The sequence below is a fragment of the Manduca sexta genome, chromosome 19, assembly GCF_014839805.1.
Source record: "Manduca sexta isolate Smith_Timp_Sample1 chromosome 19, JHU_Msex_v1.0, whole genome shotgun sequence".
In the NCBI taxonomy this organism is placed as follows: Eukaryota; Metazoa; Arthropoda; class Insecta; order Lepidoptera; family Sphingidae; genus Manduca; species Manduca sexta.
This window is the reverse complement of record NC_051133.1, coordinates 11435197-11456849: the sequence shown is the minus strand read 5'-3', so window position 1 is coordinate 11456849 and position 21653 is coordinate 11435197. Positions and strand designations below refer to the sequence as shown.

The 21653-nt window shown below is 35.5% G+C and overlaps 1 long non-coding RNA gene across 1 annotated transcript; it reads left to right on the top strand.

Moving 5' to 3' along the window:
- The first annotated feature begins 5293 nt into the window (after positions 1-5293).
- LOC119189763 lies at positions 5294-15634 on the top strand. The gene is made up of 3 exons (XR_005112597.1): positions 5294-7925; positions 14026-14085; positions 15390-15634. It is a non-coding gene; the product is annotated as an uncharacterized LOC119189763 (long non-coding RNA).
- Positions 15635-21653: the final 6019 nt, after the last annotated feature.

The window sequence follows — 21653 nt, the reverse complement described above, 5'->3', positions numbered from 1 at the left end:
TATACGGCAGAGCTGAGAAATTTAACACCGCGTGACGTTTATATAAATAGTACTTAACATTGGCGTGTCTTGCAAAATCATTTTAGGAATACAATTACCTAACAATGTGTCATTATTATAATGTAAAGTATGTTAAAAATATCAAAATTTTGCTTTCAGAATGACTAATGTTGTTTATTTTCAGTTAGATAAAAAACATTTGCAGCATCTTGAAGACCTAATCTATACTATTATATAAAGCTGAAGAGTTTGTTTGTTTGTTTGTTTGTTTGTTTGTTTGTTTGAACGCGCTAATCTCAGGAACTACCGGTCCAAACTGAAAAATTCTTTTTGCGTTGGATAGCCCTTTGTTCGTGGAGTGCTATAGGCTATATATCATCACGCTATACCCAATAGGAGCGGGGCAGTAATGGCTAATCTCAGGAACTACCGGTCCAAACTGAAAAATTCTTTTTGCGTTGGATAGCCCTTTATTCGTGGAGTGCTATAGGCTATATATCATCACGCTATACCCAATAGGAGCGGGGCAGTAATGGCTAATCTCAGGAACTACCGGTCCAAACTGAAAAATTCTTTTTGCGTTGGATAGCCCTTTATTCGTGGAGTGCTATAGGCTATATATCATCACGCTATACCCAATAGGAGCGGAGCAGTAATGGCTAATCTCAGGAACTACCGGTTTCAACTGAAAAAATCGTTTTGTGTTGGATAGCCCTTTATTTGTGGACCGCTATAAGCTATGTATCATCACGCTATGACCAATAGGAGCGGAGCAGTAATGGCTAATCTCAGGAACTACCGGTTTGAACTGAAAAAATCTTTTTTGTGTTGGATAGCCCTTTGTTCCTGGAGTGCTATAGGCTATATATCATCATGCTATGACCAATAGGAGCGGAGCAGTAATGAAACATGTTGGAAAAACGGGGAAAATTATGAGTTTTGAGAGCTTCCGTTGCCTGCGCTGCGTAAACGGTTAGAGTTATGCAACAATGATGTATGACGGGATTGTTTCACTTAAAAAGTTCTAAATAATATAACAAAAGTCCCCCGCTGCATCTGTCTGCCTTAACGTGTTAAACTCAAAAACTACCTAACGTATTAAGATGAAATTTGGTATGGAGACAGTTTGAGACCCTGGGAAGAACATAGGCTCCCGGGAAACTACTATTTTTATAACGGAAAACTTTAGCCTGAATAACTTTATAACGCGGGCGGAGCCGCGAGCAAAAGCTAGTGCATTTATAAAGGCAGAAGTTAGTCATAGCAGTTGTGACTATTCAGAGCTTGTAGCGTTATATCACATTTCTAAATCGAATCTTAATCCTGGCCCAAAAGAATTTACGCCCACGTCCATGATATTCCAGTACAATAACATCATTCAGTGTAAACAAATGTGCTAAATTCACATTATGAATGTCTGAATCCTGCTGTGGATGCTTCGGTCCGAATGCATAATGTCGGCAGCGTTAAAAATATTTTTAGGATTCACTGTGTAGTGGGATTGCGTTATTGTGTACACGAAATTCATTCTAGTCGGTCATGTAGGTGTATCCATGCACTTACTGACTCATACAAGTATGTATAGTCGAATTATATTTTAAATCTAGTGTAGAGTCGAATGGTACTTTTACACTGGGTTAGAACATTGGAACAAACATATGTGGGAGAAAATACTAATAGAAGTGGTGTAATTACTTTAAGCCCTTGTGTACGTAGACATGTTTACCTTTCATTTTGTTAATGAAATGGAATATTTTGTAAGGTATTTGCTGACAAAGATTAAAATATAATTTTATCAACACTGCAACATTCTTGTACATTTTATTATTGTACACATATTGGTGTACATTTTTACATATTGTTTCAGTTGAGAGCACACATAGAATCCTCGTCAAATGTTACACTAAGATTTTATTCTACGCGCAATATACATGATTTATATATCATACTAACTACATATACCTGGCGTGTGTTGAAGCAATTTGATCGATCTATTTCCTACTCAATTTAAAGCGTACATCATAAAAACTTCAAAGCTGTCGTGCTCTGTACAGAGCGTGAATATTTTAAAAATAAAACTCATACATGTCAACAGTTTGAATGTTATTCGAAGCCAACGGTTCCTCAAAATATTACCTCGTTACTCGAGCACGCAATGCTAGTCGTGAAACAGAAGCAACGTTATGAATTTGCACAATAGACGTTTAGCAGTAACGTTGCCTTGATGTGACATTCATATACCAAACTAATAATTTTCCACTAGCAAACTCACGTTGCATTAATAAGGCACCTCTTTCAGGTGACGATTAAGCCAATGTGTTTATTAATGACGTATTGACTTGTTTTAAACTTGGCACACGTTGAAGTAACGATTCGCATTAAAAAGGTACTGTTGCCTAGTGGGCGTGTTACCAATAATGGACGGTCAGTTCGCGCAACTGTCTGTCGCAACCTTGGGGCCTGAGAAAGCACTCGTTACGCGGCACTGCATGTGTGCCGCGCCGCCGCCGAATGATCTTAATGCTGCTAATGAATAACCAACGTTTACAATTACGACATCCTATTTAAACACGACAAGATGAGTACCGACGAATACATTTTGTATAACCGAGCACAATTAGCCTTGAATATCTATTGCCTAATTAATGATAGTGGTGCCATTAGTTTTCAATGCAATTCTTTGGATAACCCATTTGGTGTCGATAACCTGTTTATACTTTTTTTATCTTTAACTTTTGCTTATTCGGCGTTAGTGCCAGCAATTTGTCTTTGTAATCTTGCTTTGGTGTTCGAATAACCTTCTTTCTCCAGATGTTTAGAAGTGCGATTTCAATATATTTTATATTGTCGTCAATAATACATGCATGTTAATTTTCGCATTGGAACTCGACGACGCATCCAAGGTTTAGAGACGTTCTAATTTCATCTTTATCGGTTGTGTTATGTATATTATAGAATATGCTATGAGTTATTCTACCTACATGGTCAAACGGTGTATTAACGTTCCTAACTTCAACGCTATACTCTATTCGTTAAATTGATTGAGGTCGCTTTAAACAGCTTCTCATTAAGTCTGAATTCGATTTATATGTTAATATGTTTATACTGTTACATAGGTTATAATACTTTAACGATTAATATCGACTAATTTCGTATGCCGAATACTGTTTTTCTGTCGTAAAACATTATTTCAATAACGCAGAGTAAAATAGAATGTGTTATTAGGTATTTATGTTCTACATTTACTTAATACAAAGTGGCCATATTCTAAATTATAACATACAAAATTGACTTTGAAAATAGAACAATGTATTTATAGGAACGTCAGTCACGAAAAGACGTTATGAAAATTGCTCTGCAGTACGATCCATATTTTAGTAATAAAAGCGAGTCGAGTCACATTTCCATGCTAGTAAGGTCGGCATACTCGTTCAAGGTTTATGGGAAACGTGTCTGTCGACTTTTTGTGTCGGCAATCCTTCTAAATTTTTTTCTTTTTATGTCATTTTGATTTTTCTTTTTCCTCGTATGTGCAGTACGTTATTGTTTTTGTTTTTCATTGTGTTATCTTTTTTGTTATTATACTGCTACGGTTAAAGGACACCCTGCACCTGAAGGTAAGTTGAGTTACCTACTCGGTCATGTTTATGGAGCTTCTTAAAACTTAATTTTACTATGTTATTATTGTTATATATTATTGTATTTATTTTTTAAGTATGCCTTGTGTCGGTATCTATTCAAAATTAGAATGTAAAATACTTTTCAAATAAGATAACATTTTTGTATGCTGTATTTAAACATTTATATTTAACTATTATAATTGACGTTCACGAAACTACGTCTCTATAATTGCCTGTGGCAGAACACAGAACAGTTCCCTATCTATCGCGACATCAAATTTAAATTCTACTAATAGAATTAAGTAATCTTCGACAATTATCTATATATATAAAAATGAATTGCTGTTCGTTAGTCTCGCTAAAACTCGAGAACGGCTGAACGGATTTATCTTATCTTGGTCTTGAATTATTCGTGGAGGTCTAGGGAAGGTTTAAAAGGTGAGAAAAATTCGAATAATTGCCGGGAAAATCCTCAAAACATCATTTTTCTATTTCCCATACAAACGTTTTCTAACTAATACGTAGAGTCAATTTGAGCTTTATTGCTATTGTATAAAGTTCACTGTTGTCTAAGCAATGTAGGTGTGTTCCTAACATCAAAGCAGTGTGCGTTGGAGCACAGAATATAATAATGTAATGTCGCGTTCTGAAACTCAACAAAAGTGATATCGCGGACCCGACTAAATTGAACAGTCACAAAATTTAATATATCATTAGTTATTTGGTTGGCTTCACGATATTATTTCTTTTGTTTTACTTTAAAATGCATGTTTTCGTTATGGACAATTTTTGAGCTACTTTTGCATATCTATACTTATAATAAATCTGTAGAGAGGTCAATTCTGTACATGAAATATATTTCCAAAATAACTATCAGGGGGTGATTACGGATCGATACTGATGCCAAAAATGCAATTAGTAAAATTTTTGTCTGTCTGTCTGTATAACCGTTATAGAAACAAAAACTACTCGACGGATTTTAACTTAACTTGGTACAATTATTTTACATACTCCTGAGCTGGTTATAGTATAATTTTCATCACGCTACAATTAATAGGAGCATAGCAGTGATGGAAAATGTTGGGAAAACGGGAGAAGTAACTCCATTTTTTAAGCTTCCGTCATTTCGTGTGCAACCTTAATGGTTAAAAGTTCCTTCGATTTCACCAGGATCCCATCATCAGACCCTGACCGGACAATCGGACCACCTGCATACCACCATAAATTATGTAAAAAAACATCCCGACAAATTGAGCACCTTCTCCATTTTTGAAACCCGAAATCCACGCGGGCGAAGCTGCGGGCGGAAGCTAGTTACCAATATAATTTAATGACAAATATCCTATTCCAAGCGGCGATAGCCTAGTTGCGTGTGGAACGGACTGCCAAGACGAATGTACGCAGGTTCAAAACCCAAGGGCACACACCTCTGACTTTTCTAAAAAATCATGTGTGTATTCTTTGTGAATTTATCGTTCGCTTTAACGGTGAAGGAAAACATCGTGAGGCAACCTGCACATCTGAGAAGTTCTCTATAGGAATTTCGAAGGTGTGTGAAGTCTACCAATCCGCACTAGGCCAGCGTGGTGGACTAAGGCCTAATCCCTCTCAGTAGTAGAGGAGGCCCATATTCAGCCGTGGGCAAGTATATACAGGGCTGATATTATTATATTATATCCTATTTCAAACAGACCGGCATAATTTTGTCGATTGGTGAGGGATAATCATCGCTCGTCAGTCGATACTATTTAGATCCTACTCTACCATCAAGCTTAGTGGGGCATTTTGCCGTATTCGGATACAAAAATAATCATAATTATATTTAGTATTTTTTTGAAGTCAATAGTACTTAAGGAATAACGTGGTCAAACTGTATTATTATAGTCACACAAACATCACGCCATTATTTCCTAATGGGGCTATTCAGAGGTGCAGCCAGGACAGCCACTTTTCGCCAATATGTTGCATCCCATGATGTGATAGGGTGCGATCATATATCTGGCACGAATTTCAGATCATTAGGGACTAACCCAATATCACTTTACTCGACCAGGGATTCGAACCCCAGATCTCTAAACGATGTATCTCAATACAACTACGCCATCAAAGCAGTCCTATTATAAATGTTTTAGAACTAATAGTGATATAGAGGTATTTGAACACGTCACGCTGGAGTAACAAGTTTGTACTGAGCAGGTTACACAAGAAGGCTTTTACGAAAATGCGGTGCTCTGTCAACATTTCTCATGTCACGCGAGCATCTCCACTAGCTGTTATGCTTGTACCAATACTAGTGTCCCTAAGTGGGGATGTGGGTTTCGTGGAACTGCGGTTTTAATTTTTAGCTGTGATTGGGATTATTTGGGACGGTAATATTGGCTGGAATTGATTACATTATGAATGAAAGAGGCTAAAGTAATTTGTATTAGAGTGGTTGTTTTTTTAAGTTATTGAAATTTATTGAAAAGTTGTTATCCATCAAAATTCTTGGTGTGCAAAGGTCCATAGTGATTGCTGGCTCATCTGGATTACGCTTATGCCGACTTCTGGAATATTCTAAGAGATAGGGTATCAATATTTTCGTTTTAAAACGTGGTATACAAGATGGTTTTAACTCAGGACACAATACATTTTTTGTAAATAAAGAAAAACGTCATGCTAACTATCTATCTTTAAGGTATCTTTTATAACAAAATATTATGATTAAAACGAAGACTAACTTGATTTTTTATTTTAATATTTTATTAAAAGTAAATAACAATGAAATGATTATGCAAATATATAACGAGGGAATTCCTTACAGATTTTCCAGCAACCTGCAAATATAATCATTTACTTATACAGGAATTTAAATTAATTTCAATGAATAAACTATGATTGTTAGTACGAATTTTTTCTCTTGGCGTAAAATAAAAAAAGTATGAAAAGTATTTACGTCAATTAAGAAAATGCGTGGAACGGAACGCATTGTAGTTTCCATAGAGTGATATACTGTTGTGTTCTCTGGTAATTAGCGTCACGCCGCTCGTCCTTGTGAAAGAACATGTAAATTACAGAAGATTCAAGTTGAATGTACGAATTCGTCAGATAACGCGTTGAAACTCTGAAATATTATCTTTCGGCTCCTTGTCTAAAGACTGGGTATCTTATCATGCGATAAAACCGAGTGTGCGTTTTGGAAGGCATTCGTCGAGGTCACCGCATGTTTTCACAACAACTTCGCCATCAATTGTGTGTACTAGGATTTTAGATTTTGAAATCTAGCTCCTTGAGGTGGCAGAGAGGTAACTGTAAGCAGGATAGCAGCTTATTGTTGTCCTTATTTACCATAATGTTAAGACCACAACTTAAGTCAGCTTATCTCGATTTGTAGCTCATCGCATCGTAACTCCTGTGCCAGCGGTATGGTTGACATCGATGTGTAAAAGAACATTCAATAACCTTTAGAGATCCTTTACTCTTTGGATAACAACAGTATTTATTAACAATTGTTCTGAATATGAATGTTAAAACAATTGTAATAGTTTTGCTCCCCACTTGGTAGGTACGCATTGACGTATTAAGTGTCTACAACGCAATTAAGTTGTGATGACAATTCCGATTGTTTCGCTATAAGCACACATTTATAAAGATCATATTTATAAAGATAATAAGAGCGATTTCCTGATTGTTAGCGTGGAATATTTGTTTTATGTTTCAAATAACTAACATTCGAATTTCAAACGTAAACGCCGGATGGCAACAGAATACAATCTATTGTTTTCTTAATTCGTTTAAATTCTTGTTCTATTTCTGCGGCAAAAATATTTGGCACTGTTTAGCACATTCGAAAACTATGTTTTGTTACAAAATGTAGGGTTTTGAAATTTAATTTACAATTATTTTATTCGCAGGTATTTGTCTTTTCCTTGCTCGGGGCTTCTCTTGAATCGTCTATGATCTTGAATAACAAAATAACGTTCGCGTACACCGCGAATTGCAAAATAAGTTGATGGCGGGAATGGATGACGTAAATCGTGCAAAAAAAAATTACGAGCTGCTATTGGTTGACAAATAAATAACGTAATGCCTTCCTCTACTACGAGTGTGTGATAACGATTCTCACAAGCGACCGTAGTAAATAAAACTTGAAAAACAGATGGCATAAACTACGAGTTATGGCCGACTTTTTGATACCAAACTACGGTTAACTATACATATAACATTAGTATCGGATAAGTTTGGTTTAGTAGTTTGGGTATGCTATAACACGAAGTGACACTTCGTAGAAGATTAACGTGGTTGTAAATTAGTGGAATAAACTTTGTAAGTATTGACAAAATATAAACTAGTTTTACCTACTTTTTTATGGTGATAGGCACGCGCTTTCTAACATTGTCTAAAATGTGTACCGTTCGCAAAAAACTAAGTAGATATCTCTAATTCCAAAGGATTTTATTAGTAACTATGTTAGTTCAGACAGCTTTGTTGGCGTAGTTGTATGACGGTACGACTGCAGCGCTGAGGTCTCGGGTTCGATCCCGCTTTTCTACTCAGTATATACAGAGTCTAGAATTTGTGCATGATATGGTGATAGGCCTCACCATGGGCCTAAATACACGGCGGTAAGGGAATACACCAGTTGCGCTTCTGCCTACCTTTTCGGGGATAAAAGGCGTGAGTGTGTGTATCTTAGTTGAGATTTGTCTGACTCGTATCTGTGAAATGTTTATCGTATGTCAGCTAAGCTTACATCGCCTCAGCTTAGCTCGTGTCGAAATGTGTTTCTACACGGTTTCTACATCCATTTGTCCTGTTATAGGCGTGGTTTTAAACTTATCGAATGCGTTGGTGTCGATAATCGTGTCGCGATAAATCTAATTTGAATATGACATTGCTTTAATTTGCCGACGTTACGTTCGATATGGAATTTTGTATTACTGTTGGTATTGATACTGGGATGTACTTGACACAGTACTTTAATTCGTCTGCCTAAATAACACTACACCTAATATTATCTAATAACATACTTAATAAATTTGTTTTATGTAATATTAGGTTTTTTTTTAGCCTTGATACGAATAATAATTAATCATGGTTCTCATTATAAAAAAGTCTGATTACAATCTAGACGTCATCTGTAACTAAATTGTGTCCAATGTCGGATTTTTAGCAGCACAATTAATTTAAAAATAATTGTAGCTAGTTGTTAATTTATGTGCATTATTTAGGCTATTGTTTTGGAGCCAATGAAAATGTAGTATTTTGCCAAAACGTAGAAACAGTGACATTAGCATTTTTTCGCCTATTATCTAGTTTTGGTGGGATTGCACGACATTGTATTTTTGTACGGTCGTCTCCGTCTGTTTGGCATGTTTTCAACGAGATTTCAATGACGATCTCCTGTCTATTCCTGGCTGACATTGCTCTTGGTCTGTGACCATACCAAGGACACCTCATTGTCATTGATATTTTATCTACGTTTCTAAGTGGCCCAGGAATTTTATTCCGTATTCCATATATGAACGTCATTAGTGATATTTTTTGAACGGTGCGCGTCCCATTTTTAGTGAACGCAAATTTCTCCTCTTTGCACTGTCACGTAGGGGTCAGCTCTATTCGGAACCCCCATATTCAGATGGCATCTATAACTTGTCATAGCCGGGTTTCTATATTATGGTGGAGCGGATAGTTGTAGCTTAGGATGATCTCGAGTTTTTTGAAGTACTTACCCATATGTATACTTCCTAGCATAGAAATGTTATGTAGGTAACAAGTTGCGTAGCCTTGCAATTCTTAAACATCCGTTCATTTTATTACATTCGGAGTCTTATCTTTTATGTAATAGACACTAATTTATAATAGAGACAAAATAATACATCGTTTATTCGCGCCAAAACATCGGACGTTTTTTTTTATTCTCGCGTGTTTTGACTACGGCATCAAGGTTAAACGATACTGCGATCGATTTTAAACTCATATGTGTTCAGCTGATTGGTTATTTTAAATTTTCTTCGTTATTTTTTTTTTATATAATAATTATTATTTTAACATGAGAATTAGTAGTATAATAAAATTTATTAGACGGGAAACATTCACTAAAGGCTTATTCCAACACAAAATGCATTTTTCATTAGTTTGCAGAACAACAATATTTTTTTAAAATTAAATATTGGTATAAACCAGGAAGCAATAATCCTGAGAGGTTTTGTAAAATATGGATAACCGTATATATATAAAAACAACTCCCCTTAGCGATTCGGGGATATAGGCAATAACTTATAAGTACATTTTTAAATTACGAAATGTAATTTATCCAACTTCTTCATTTTATCTGACTACGTATCTTGTTATATAGCCTAATTTCTTACTAATATAAATGCATAACTTTGTGAAAATATTAACAAATACAAATGCAACTTATCTTTATTGTAACAATTGTTTAAAAAAGAACACACAAGATTAATTCATTTTCTTAAATCTATGTATTTAGATATCATTGTACACACAATGGGCGATCTTATCGCTACAAGCAATCTCTTCCAGGCAACCCTTATATGGAGAGAAACAAAAATCACAAGTATAGACAGCGGTGTAAAACAAGAAGAAAGAAAAAAAAAGAAGAAAATATTAAATGAATACTTATATGAAAATATATTAATACTAGCTTTTGCCCGCGGCTCCGCCCGCGTTATAAAGTTTTTCGGGCTAAAGTTTTCCGTTATAAAAGTCACGCTATATATTTTCCCGGGTGCCTATGTTCTTCCCAGGGTCTCAAACTGTCTCCATACCAAATTTTTATCCCTAATACGTTGGGTAGTTTTTGAGTTTAACACGTTCGGGCAGACCGATGCAGCGGGGGACTTTGTTTTATGATATATTTTTGTAGAAATTTTTAAGAGGAACAATCCCGTCATACATTATTGTTGCATAACTTTAACCGTTTACGCAGCGCACGCAACAGAAGCTCTCAAAACTAATAAATTGTCCCCGTTTTTGCATCATGTTTCATTACTGCTCCGCTCCTATTGGTCATAGCGTGACGATATATAACCTATAGCACTCCAGGAACAAAGGGCTATGCAACACAAAAATATTTTTTCAGTTCGGACCGGTAGTTCCTGAGATTATCGATTACTGCTCCGCTCCTATTGGGCATAGCGTGATGATATATATATAGCCTATAGCATTCCAGGAACAAAGGGCTATCCAACACAAAAAGAATTATTCAGTTCAAACTCCTAGTTTCTGAGATTAGCCATTACTGCTCTGCTCCTATTGGTCATAGCGTGATGATATATAGCCTATAGCACTTCACGAACAAAGGGCTATCCAATACAAAATGATTTTTTTAGTTCGAAACGGTAGTTCCTGAGATTAGCCATTACTGCTCTGCTCCTATTGGGTATAGCGTGATGATATATAGCCTATAGCACTCCACGAACAAAAGGCTATCCAACGCAAAAAGAATTTTTCTGTTTGGACCGGTAGTTCCTGAGATTAGCCATTACTGCGCCGCTCCTATTGGGTATAGCGTGATGATATATAGACTATAGCACTCCACAAACAAAGGGCTATCCAACGCAAAAAGAATTTTTCAGTTCGGACCGGTAGTTCCTGAGATTAGGCATTACTGCTCCGCTCCTATTGGGTATAGCGTGATGATATATAGCCTATAGCACTCCACGAACATAGGGCTATCCAACGCAAAAAGATTTTTTCAGTTTGGACCGGTAGTTCCTGAGATTAGCGCGTTCAAACAAACAAACAAACAAACTCTTCAGCTTTATATAATAGTATAGATAATATATAATAATTAATTAATATAGTGATATTTTGCATTGCATCTTGGAGGGGTAATGGATTTTTAAGATTTAGATGTTTGTTAGAAGTAAACGCAAAAACAGCTGAACGGATTTGAGTGAAATTTGGCACACGAATAGACCATTTCTTAGATTAAAATATAGACTACTTTTTATCCCGATAATTTGGTCCAGTGGGAGCAATTACAAATTTTAATTGTTTTTTTTAATTAGATGGCGCTAGTTTCGTAGATCGCTTCTGTGATTTAGGGAGTTTTTTTTAGCGGGAAAGGCTTTTCAAGAGGGCTAACCCGCGAGCAAACACCTAGTTTATTATAAGCATTAGGACTTGATATCTATTTTAACAAATTTCTAAATAAAATTAATACTTTTATTACACGTAGAGCCAAAGAAAAATTAATGGTTTGATACCACGATTTGGTAATAGATATAGACAAAATTAAGGAAAAGAAAATCATTAAAGTACACAGTAATGCAACTGATGTCATAAAACCCTTTTGCGGAATAAAAACAACGCCTTCGCGAGACAGTTTTTCGAAGTACTGAGAAGTCTTAATGTCTCCCCGTGCCGAGTTTAGTTAAAAAGTTTCGTTCAGGAACGAGCAAGGAGGTCGCAAGGATTAAAACTTGGTGCTTAGAGGATTATGAAGTAAAATTTTAGCCGGACTGTCCACGGCGGTAGTTACATACGAGTTATATAAATTGTTTATTTTGTGAACTGAATGAGAAGTAAGCCGCCTGATGGTAAGCAATATGACTCCTCATAAACAAAGGCACTGCATTAGCTCCATTCTTACATATACAGGGTTGCAATTACGTTAATAAATCATAAATATCATCCATCAATAACGAATATTTTCACCATAAAGCCTGGTTTTACTTTCTGATTCTTTTATCTTTTAGTAAGGGTAAATAATTTGGTATGTGCGTGAGTGTATCGGACTGAAAGTGGAATGTTGTCGCTGGGACGACTTCTCATAGAGTATTAATGGCATTAGGATGTGTAAAATTAAAATTACTTATTAAGTGTTTGTTCAAATTGTAACCTTTTTATTTACGCTTCGAATAGCTATTGTGAAGTGTTATTTTTAAGATGTTAAGTAGATATATATGTGGCTTCTTATTGATATTTATTTTGTTCGAAATGTACACATTTTTAATTTACGGACCGAATAGCTATTGTGTAGTGTTACTTTTGGGAAGTTAAGTCAGTATGTAGTTTCATTTAGTTACGCTATGTCAAAATGACCCTGAATATTATAAGATTCATAACGTCAGTAATTTGGTATATTAGGTGCAATATCCTATCCCGAACATAACAGTGATTGTACCCTGATGCTTGGCGGCAAAATAGACTCGATTCGGATCGTAATGTAACAAGGAACTTACAAACTAGTAAATACTTTTTCATTTAATTGAACATCCCGATGTCGAATAACATGATTCCGTAGTGGATACCATTTTTTCCTACAACAAATTCTGTTGTAGAAATGATAGTCCATTTCACCACTACATTCTAATACATTTGAAATGGCTTCCCTGCATTATGTACAAAGTAAACTAGGTGACGCTGAAATCGCGAAAAAAATGGCTGAACTGTAAAAATATTTTTTATAGTATATCTTATACTATTTTGACTGTTTCAGTAGCGTAGTTATAATGCGTACGCGGTACGATACGACTGCGCTGAGGTCCTGGGTTCCAATCCCAAGCCAAAAATAAATGTGACTAAGTTTACCATCTTAAAAATTACTCAGTCGTATCTCGGAGTCAGAGTTGGCGGTGTGATGCCCTCGTGCCTCCGAAAGCACGTAAAGCCGTTGGTCTTGCGCCTGATCTTTCTCCGGTCATGTTGGATTCCCGTCTCTCTTTACTATGAGAGTAAAGGAACAGAGGGTGCACCTGTGTATAGCGCTAACATCTGTGCACTATATCTCCAGCTTACCTGGCTAATCTCCTTTAAGATTGGCCACCGAGGCCGAAATACGGCCAGGAGGGATTCATTCATCTAAACTAATATACAAAGCTGAAGTGTTTGTTTGTTTGAGCGCTAATTTCAGGAACTTCTACACCATAATTAATTGTTTTTTTACTTATAGGAAACTACATTACTCCTAAGTCCTATAAACTTTTTTTTTCCCATAAAAAACTTTTACTCGCGATCAGAGCTGCAAACAAAACTGAGATAAAAATGTGAGTATACAGCAATCGTAACTATTTTCGACTGTCAATTTATACAAGGAAAAATACCTGCAAAATTTAAGTGGTAGAGTTTGTATCTCTGTTTTTTTGGCAGTAATCTACCAAACTGAACCAGTTTACACTGATAATACTTAAGCCTTAAGTAACACGCAATAATTTTATTTTAATTCATTCTCTCTTTCTGCGCGAAAATATGTTTAATAATACATCTTACTAATATTATAAATCGAAAGTTTGTCAAAATATTTGGATGTTTATAAGGAGTAAGCACAGAAACAGCAGAACGGATTTCGATGAAATTTGACATACGGATAGACCATGACCTGCATTAAGACATAGGTTATATTTTTATTAATTTGCTCTCATTGCAAATTATGGATTTATTATATTTTTTTTAATAGATGGCGCTGATGTACAGACTGCGCGATGAATCGTTACAGTCCTAGGAACTTTTGTGGAAGGTAAGACGTTTTTGCAACACCTATTTACTTATAAATCTGGCAGTGCAATGATAACAACTTTGAATTACAGATATCAACAATATTAAATACTTACTAGCTAAGCATTGATTTATGAAATTACTAGCTTTTGCTCGCGGCTTCGCCTCCGTTAAGCAGTTTTCCGGGATAAAAGTCCCGCTATATATTTTACTGGGATAGAAAGTAGCTTATAACCTTCCTAGGGTCTTACACTACATCCAAACCAAATTTCATAAAAATCCCTTCAGAAGGTTTTGAGAAAATCGATAACATGCAGACAGAAAAGGGGACTTTGTTTTATAATATAGATAATAGGTACAATTCAACTATATGAAAATTTGTTTTCGATAAACCAACGTTCGAGTAGCTATAAACTATAATTAGGTGTGCTGAGGAAACATAAAAATATCCCATCACAAGGCCGGCATTAAATTATTTATTATTTTCAATTATATTCCGTCTTCATTAACCAGTTGAATAACGGGAAAAATACGACAAATTTTAATGTTACCGTTTTAGTGTTCTGCGTGATGACCGCATCGAATGTAGAGGTTACGGCGACTACAAATTATTTCAGTTGGCATAAATCGTGTTGGTATATCGTAAATCTTTTAATTTAGGAATATATCACTAGATTTAGTGCCAGTGAGGCACAGTATTACTGTACGACTGTAGAGGTCTCGGGTTCGATTCCCGGGTCGGGCAGTGATATATCTCAGAGTTTCGACATATTTATATGCAACCTGGGGGAATTCACAGAAACAACTTATATACAGGGTCATTTTGACATCGCGTTACTAAATGAAACCACATACTACTTATCTACCACTTATCTACTTGGAAGTAACACTATACATAAAGTTACTTGAGTGTTAGATGTAAAATAAAAAAGTGTAAATTTCAAACAAAATATTAAAAAGTAATTTTAATTTTACGCGCCCTAATGCCACTACTACTACTCTAAGAGACTTCGTCGCAACGGCAACATCATAATTTCAGTCAGAAATACAGTCATCCATACGCCATATTCGCATTAAACTACAAAATGTAAAAAAAATCAGGAAACTAAAACAATTATTAATGAATGATATTTGGCACAATGTGCGGCAAAGGTGAAGGACGAGTATGTGCTTTCATTTAGTAACGCAATGTCAAAATGACCCTGTATGTATTGAAAACAATTGTTAATATTAAGTATGTATAACATCGTATTAGTATTAACAGTAATGGTGTTATTATATATGTATAAATAAATAAAAATATTGGGTTTTTCTACTCGGTATCAGGCAGGAGTCTGGAATTTGTCCGCGATGGTTGGCTCGCCCTCTCTTCATGGGCCGAAATACACACGGAAGGTGGGTGCACCAGTTGCGCCTCTGCTTACCCCTCGGGGATAAAAGGCGTGAGTGTGTGTATAAATCATTATATAGTGCTGTAAATAATCATCTAAATAGTTAACAAATTAAATGGAAAAGCTTAACACGATTTGTGAGCAGGCGCGAAAATGATGAATCATAACATAATATAACAGATATAGCTTGACTTTTTAGTTTTATTGACTACTAGTGGTCCTCCAGTGATCGAAATTCGACCGTCGAATTTAATATACTTCTAAAACATAATATTATATTAAAATGTTATTTTCTTCAATCTTCTATATGAATTTTATGTCAATTCTCCAATCTGCGCGAAATGTGTTTAATAAGGGGTACAAAGTTTTTCTTTACCTATTAATGTATAGATTAAAGGTCAGTATGGGAAGAAATATTGATTTGTCAAAATTTGACATAGAAACCAAAGTAAAACCTGGCATTACCTATTTGGTCTCCGTCGCATTTCTAAGAAAGCTATGATGTAATCCACCTTTGTTAATATTCGGCCGCACGCAACTTACCGCTACTCGTATTTTGCGAATGATAACAATCGAAACAGACTAAGCCATCGTGTTCCATTGTACTTGGTTGCCATTTGTTTTCTGGTGGAAAGAATATAAGAATACAATTTAATTTTTTTTCATACAGCGTATGTTAGGCATAAACACTAAGCCCGTATTCCTAAACGTTATTTATCTAAGGACGGAGCATTGCTGTGATAACAAGTCTGTTTCTCAGCTTTGTTTATCTGACAGCTTGCTGTTTGTTCAGCTTTGTTTATCTGACAGCCAACTAGATTCAAGTTGTATCTCAATATTAGCCAATCACAACGGCCCTATGTCTACACACTGTGAAGACTGCCATGTCGTCAGCACTGTGAAATAGACTTGTTATCACAGTTTTGCTCCGTCCTTAGATATAAAACGTCTATGAATAAGGGTGTAGATCTAATGCTAATATTATCAACATACCTTTAATGATTTATGTTAAAGCGAATGTTAGACATTGTAATAAAACTATTTTGCGATATTTATCGCGGGTTTTATATTATAATTTTCTCCCGACGTTTCGAAAACTGCAGCCTTCGTGGTCTGCTCCGTGATCACGAAGGCGCGATAAAAACGCAAAATAGTTTTATTTCTAGATTTCTTTTAGTTTCAGTCATCAAAAAGGGGTATAATAATAATAATATCAGCCCTGTATTATATACTTGCCCACTGCTGAGCACGGGCCTCCTCTACTACTGAGAGGGATTAGGCCTTAGTCCACCACGCTGGCCTAGTGCGGATTTGTAGACTGCACACACCTTCGAAATTCCTATAGAGAACTTCTCAGATGTCCAGGTTTCCTCACGATGTTTTCCTTGACTGTTACAGCGAACGATAAATTCACAAAGAATACACACATGATTTTAGAAAAGTCAGAGGTGTGTGCCCTTGGGATCTGAACCTGCGGATATTCGTCTCGGCAGCCCGTTCCACACCGTCTAGTACCTATATGTATCAAGAGACAGATAATAAGTTTACTACATGAGTAAAGTTGCAGGCAGTTGAGGAGGTAGGTCGCTTGATGGTAAGTGATCATTATCGTCCATATACACCCACAATTCCAGATGAGGTGTGGGATGTGTTATCGTTGAGGAAGAATGGGATTTCGGAGGGGAAAGCGGCATTGTTAACAATATAAAATGTATTAAGTATATAGTTTTATTCCGTAAGAGTCGAAAATCTCCTATTACCTATACGGATTTCAAAGCTGTTCTTCCATTACAATGTCCGTAATTGCAAAAAGACGGATATGCACCCCCGCAGAAGGAATAAAAGAGGAACTCTGACAATACACTTAAAGTTCCCTTAAAGCAAACGTGGTAACAATTATACCACGTTTTCTTTAGCACATTTTACAGCCATGGCACTACGACATAACAACACATATTTATGTAATATGAATTCCCAGAGAACCGGAATCAGAATAATATCAGTAATGTTCTGCTCGTGTTCACTAATTCCACTGTCGCAAACCCGCCTGGAGCGCTGCCGAGACCAACTTCCTTATTATAATAAATTCTAATGTGGGAAGGCCGGGCTTATCACAATATTACATTACGTTGAAGTGGCGTAAGGCAATGAGTTTTTGGAACTCTGTTTTTCTTAAATTAATTGCTTCGCTTGATTTTGTATTTTTAACTGAAGCCAGAGGGTTCTTGTTTTATTGGCAATTATTAATTATGTTGTGGAAGGTAACGCCCACGTGTATCTGTAGGTGGTGATTGAAGGTTCTAGAATTCTTTGAATAGTGGTGTAAATTTAATATTACCTGTGAATATTCGATACTCAATAATTTAGGTAGAGATATCAATCTTATAAATATCCCGAACGAAAATAACGTTATATAATTTGGTTTTCTTTATTGAATTAAGCTGTGTTGATGTGTACCTTTGATTTTAACTAAATATTATGGAAATATGATGTTGATTTGATTCTTCCTAACTGAATTTCGGCCACGGCCGTCTATCTTAACGGAGATCTGCTATGTACTATAGTGCATAAGTGTGTACGCAATACACAGGTGCACTCTCTATTCCTTCAGTTTCATAATCCGGTGAGACGGCAATTCGACATGACTAGAGATAGATCGCGCAGGACCAACGGCTTAACAGGCTTTCCGAGGCACGGGGGTACCACACTGCAAGCTGATTCCAAGCTGCGATTGAGTAATTTTTTTAAGATAGAAAACCCAGTGACAATTATTTTATTTTTTAGTCGTACACGTACCGTGTATAATTACAACTACGCCACTGAGGCAATCAATGGCATGGAAATATACCAACACAATGAAAATACGTGTACATTGGTGAGACGTGCGTTTACATGATCTGCCGGGAACATATACACGCATGCTTTCTAAGGAGTTGCAAACAAGCTGGCCTTCTATTCTTTTCTGAATTGGGCTCGACTTGAAATTGTAAGTACCAGGAAGGGGTAAAAGAAGACTTTTGGGTAGTGTTTACGTAAATACTAGGATAATCAAGATTTTAAAAACTTCTGGACATCTGGTGTGTTAGTGAAACATTGTCAACGCATAATTCTTCTGCCATCAATCTTTGGACCTATCTGAAGTGTGTCGGTGAAATATTTTACGCATAACTCCTCTACCTTCCCTCATTAATAGTAAGTTTAGTACCTATGATTATGAACCCGGATACGATAGACGCCCACAAATCTCCAGTCTGTTCCTATAAACTATAACTGATATAATGACGTATTTGTTTAGATTGGTGTGCCGCGCGGTCGGCCGCAAGCCAAAATCATTTTATAATAACGCTGTCCGATGTGGCAAAATATTTTAGAAAAAAATAAATTAATATGTAGTTCTTCGTATGCAGCGCCTAGGATTAAAGCTTTTGTCGGTTTTTGTCTTCATCATCTCAGCCACAGGAAGTCCACTACTGAACATAGGCCTCCCCCAAGGATCTCCACGTCGACCTGTTGGAAGCGGCCTGCATCCAGCGACTTCCTGCGACCTTAGCCAGGTCGTCCGTCCACCTTGTAGGCGTTGTGTCTTATAATAGTGTAAGTGTATGTTCCGGCGTGTGAGCCACCATTTAATGAGTATCATGATTTAAAATTTAAATGATGTGTATTCATGAAGCCAAAAATACAAACACTAATAAAGCGTTTCCTAGAATTTCGCCGGCGATATTAGCAATGTTAAATTCTTCATCTTATCAGTTGCGTGTAACAACAAACAGATGTTTAATATTTATTATCTGTAATGATTAATATGCCGTCTGTAGCCAAAAACACACGCGTTAGTCTATCTTCAAAATCGTCTAATTTTAATAGCTTGTAGGTGAACCATTAAGGAATTAAATCTGTTGCAATATTGCGCATTCAAAAATTAATGCAAGAAAATTTTTAATGTATTATTTATTTATCACTAGTTGACCCGACTTAGCTATCTATGAATTTGTAGCGCGCATTCTGTCAATCGCTGATCGTTATTTGAAACAATTGACAGTTATATAAAATTAACATTTTCGTTAAGTTTTCTTAAATTTGCTAATTTTCCGCGTAATTTTTTTTATTTTTTCTTTCATAAGAACCTCCTCCTGACAATAACAAACACAACAAAAAAAATAGTGAAATCGGTCCAGCCGTTTACGCGTGATGGCGTAACCAAGAGAAATAGGGATTCATTTTTATATATACAGATTAATAAAAAAGATATAGATTCAAAATTTAAACAATAAATCCTCTATTTACAGAAAAAAAACAAACACATTTAAAAAAAGAACAAAAATAAACATTAAAATAAATGACAAACAGTATTGACATCCTATAAATATACATTGTAAAATATAACCTCGTTACAACAAATATATAAACAAGGCCATCATTAAAGAGCGCACATTTTGCTGTAATCCATTTCTGTCTGTATGTTGCCTTTGCCATATATGGCACAAATTAGAAGCAGTAGACATTGCGACACTAACGATGTGTAGAGTTTGTCGCGATGTTTTTACAAAAGAGCTGTAGAAATAAGCGCAAAATACGTGGGTTTTAATGAGTTAATTCTTGGTTGTAGGTAATAAAATAGTTATACGCAAAATAAAACAAGGTATTACATTAAATATAGAGGCGCCTTCATTGCTATTTAGGTACTAAATACTTTAAAACTTGAATTATACAGAGAAATGTCAAATATTTGAATGTAGAAATGGAGGCCATGAAACCTTGGTAAATAATTTCATTTAGTACATCAATCTATAGCAATAATATTTTTAAACGCATCAAGACTGTGGAATCTGTATCCCTTTGCCTAATTTTTTTTCTCCGTTCTTTATATTTATAATTCTTATGTTATTTTACAGTGGCAATATTGGCAGTGATTAGGAATTGGTGCAGAAAATTGTGTGATTATTGAACAAGGACAATACTTTGTTAATTAGTGCAACATTATAGGGAAGGAAAATCGGCCAAACTGAGATAGGCCTTGGTTAAATAACAGCTCTTCAACATTATTTTTGGAGAATAATTGCGTTAGGTTGGTATTATAACGTTGACAATTAATAATAAGTAAACGTTTATTTTCAAAAGGTCAATAATATTGACATCACTATTCTGCGAGTCTTGAACTAACCTTAGCTTGTATCTCAAGACTTGCATACAATTTTACCAAATATTAATTTACCAATTATTAATAATATATTTATTAATAATATAATTAATATTAGAATTGCGAATGTTTGAATGTTTGTTAATAGTTGGTGAACGCGAAACCGCTGATTGGACTTGGTTGAAATTTTACATTGGATAGATCATGTCCTGGATTAACACGTAGGCTGTTTTTATTCCGGTAACTTGCTTCGGGAGGAATACATTTCTTCTGATTTTTTTAATTCCTGTATATATATCAACTTGAATCGCTACAATGATTTAGGTTTTCTTGTAGTGGGAAAGACGCTTCAAGAATCCGCAAGCAGCAATAAACAACCCTTACTGGTCGATTTTTTTTCACTTCACTGAACATCAAATTTAGTCACTTTCTTTGCTTTGCTATAAACAAAAAGTAGTTTTTTTTCGGTAGACCATGGTACAAAGGTTTCGAAGCCTAAAGCTGTCTTTCCTATTAGTCGAATAACTTTTAACAAGAGAATTTTTACGTTGATTCATACTGTACCGGGAAAACTATCGGCTTCGAAACGATGGACGAATAACAATGACTTCTTGCTATTGTTTCGTATTACTTCGATGTGATGTAGTACATTATTGTGCATTTTATTTTTACAATTTTGTGGTTCTGTAGACTAGAAAACATATTATTTTAAAGAGGATAAAAGTTCTAAAGTCTATATTTTATACTGCTGAAGAAACTCAGGGTCCGTTGCAGACAGGAAAAAGATTGGTTTACTGGCATTGTTGACATTTTCTGAGACACTGTAAAAATGTTAAGTTCACGTTTCTTACCCATGCTAGGAGCGAAATAGCTCATCTGCTCTTTTATTATGATTATTTATTTAAAACTTTATTGTACACCATAAATATTAAAACAAGACAAATAAGTATGTATACATACGGTGGAAATGATTATAACATCGGAGGTACAAATTACATAGTTACTACCTATAACGTGACACTACTTACTACGAAAACGATCAAATGTTTCTTGTAGAAT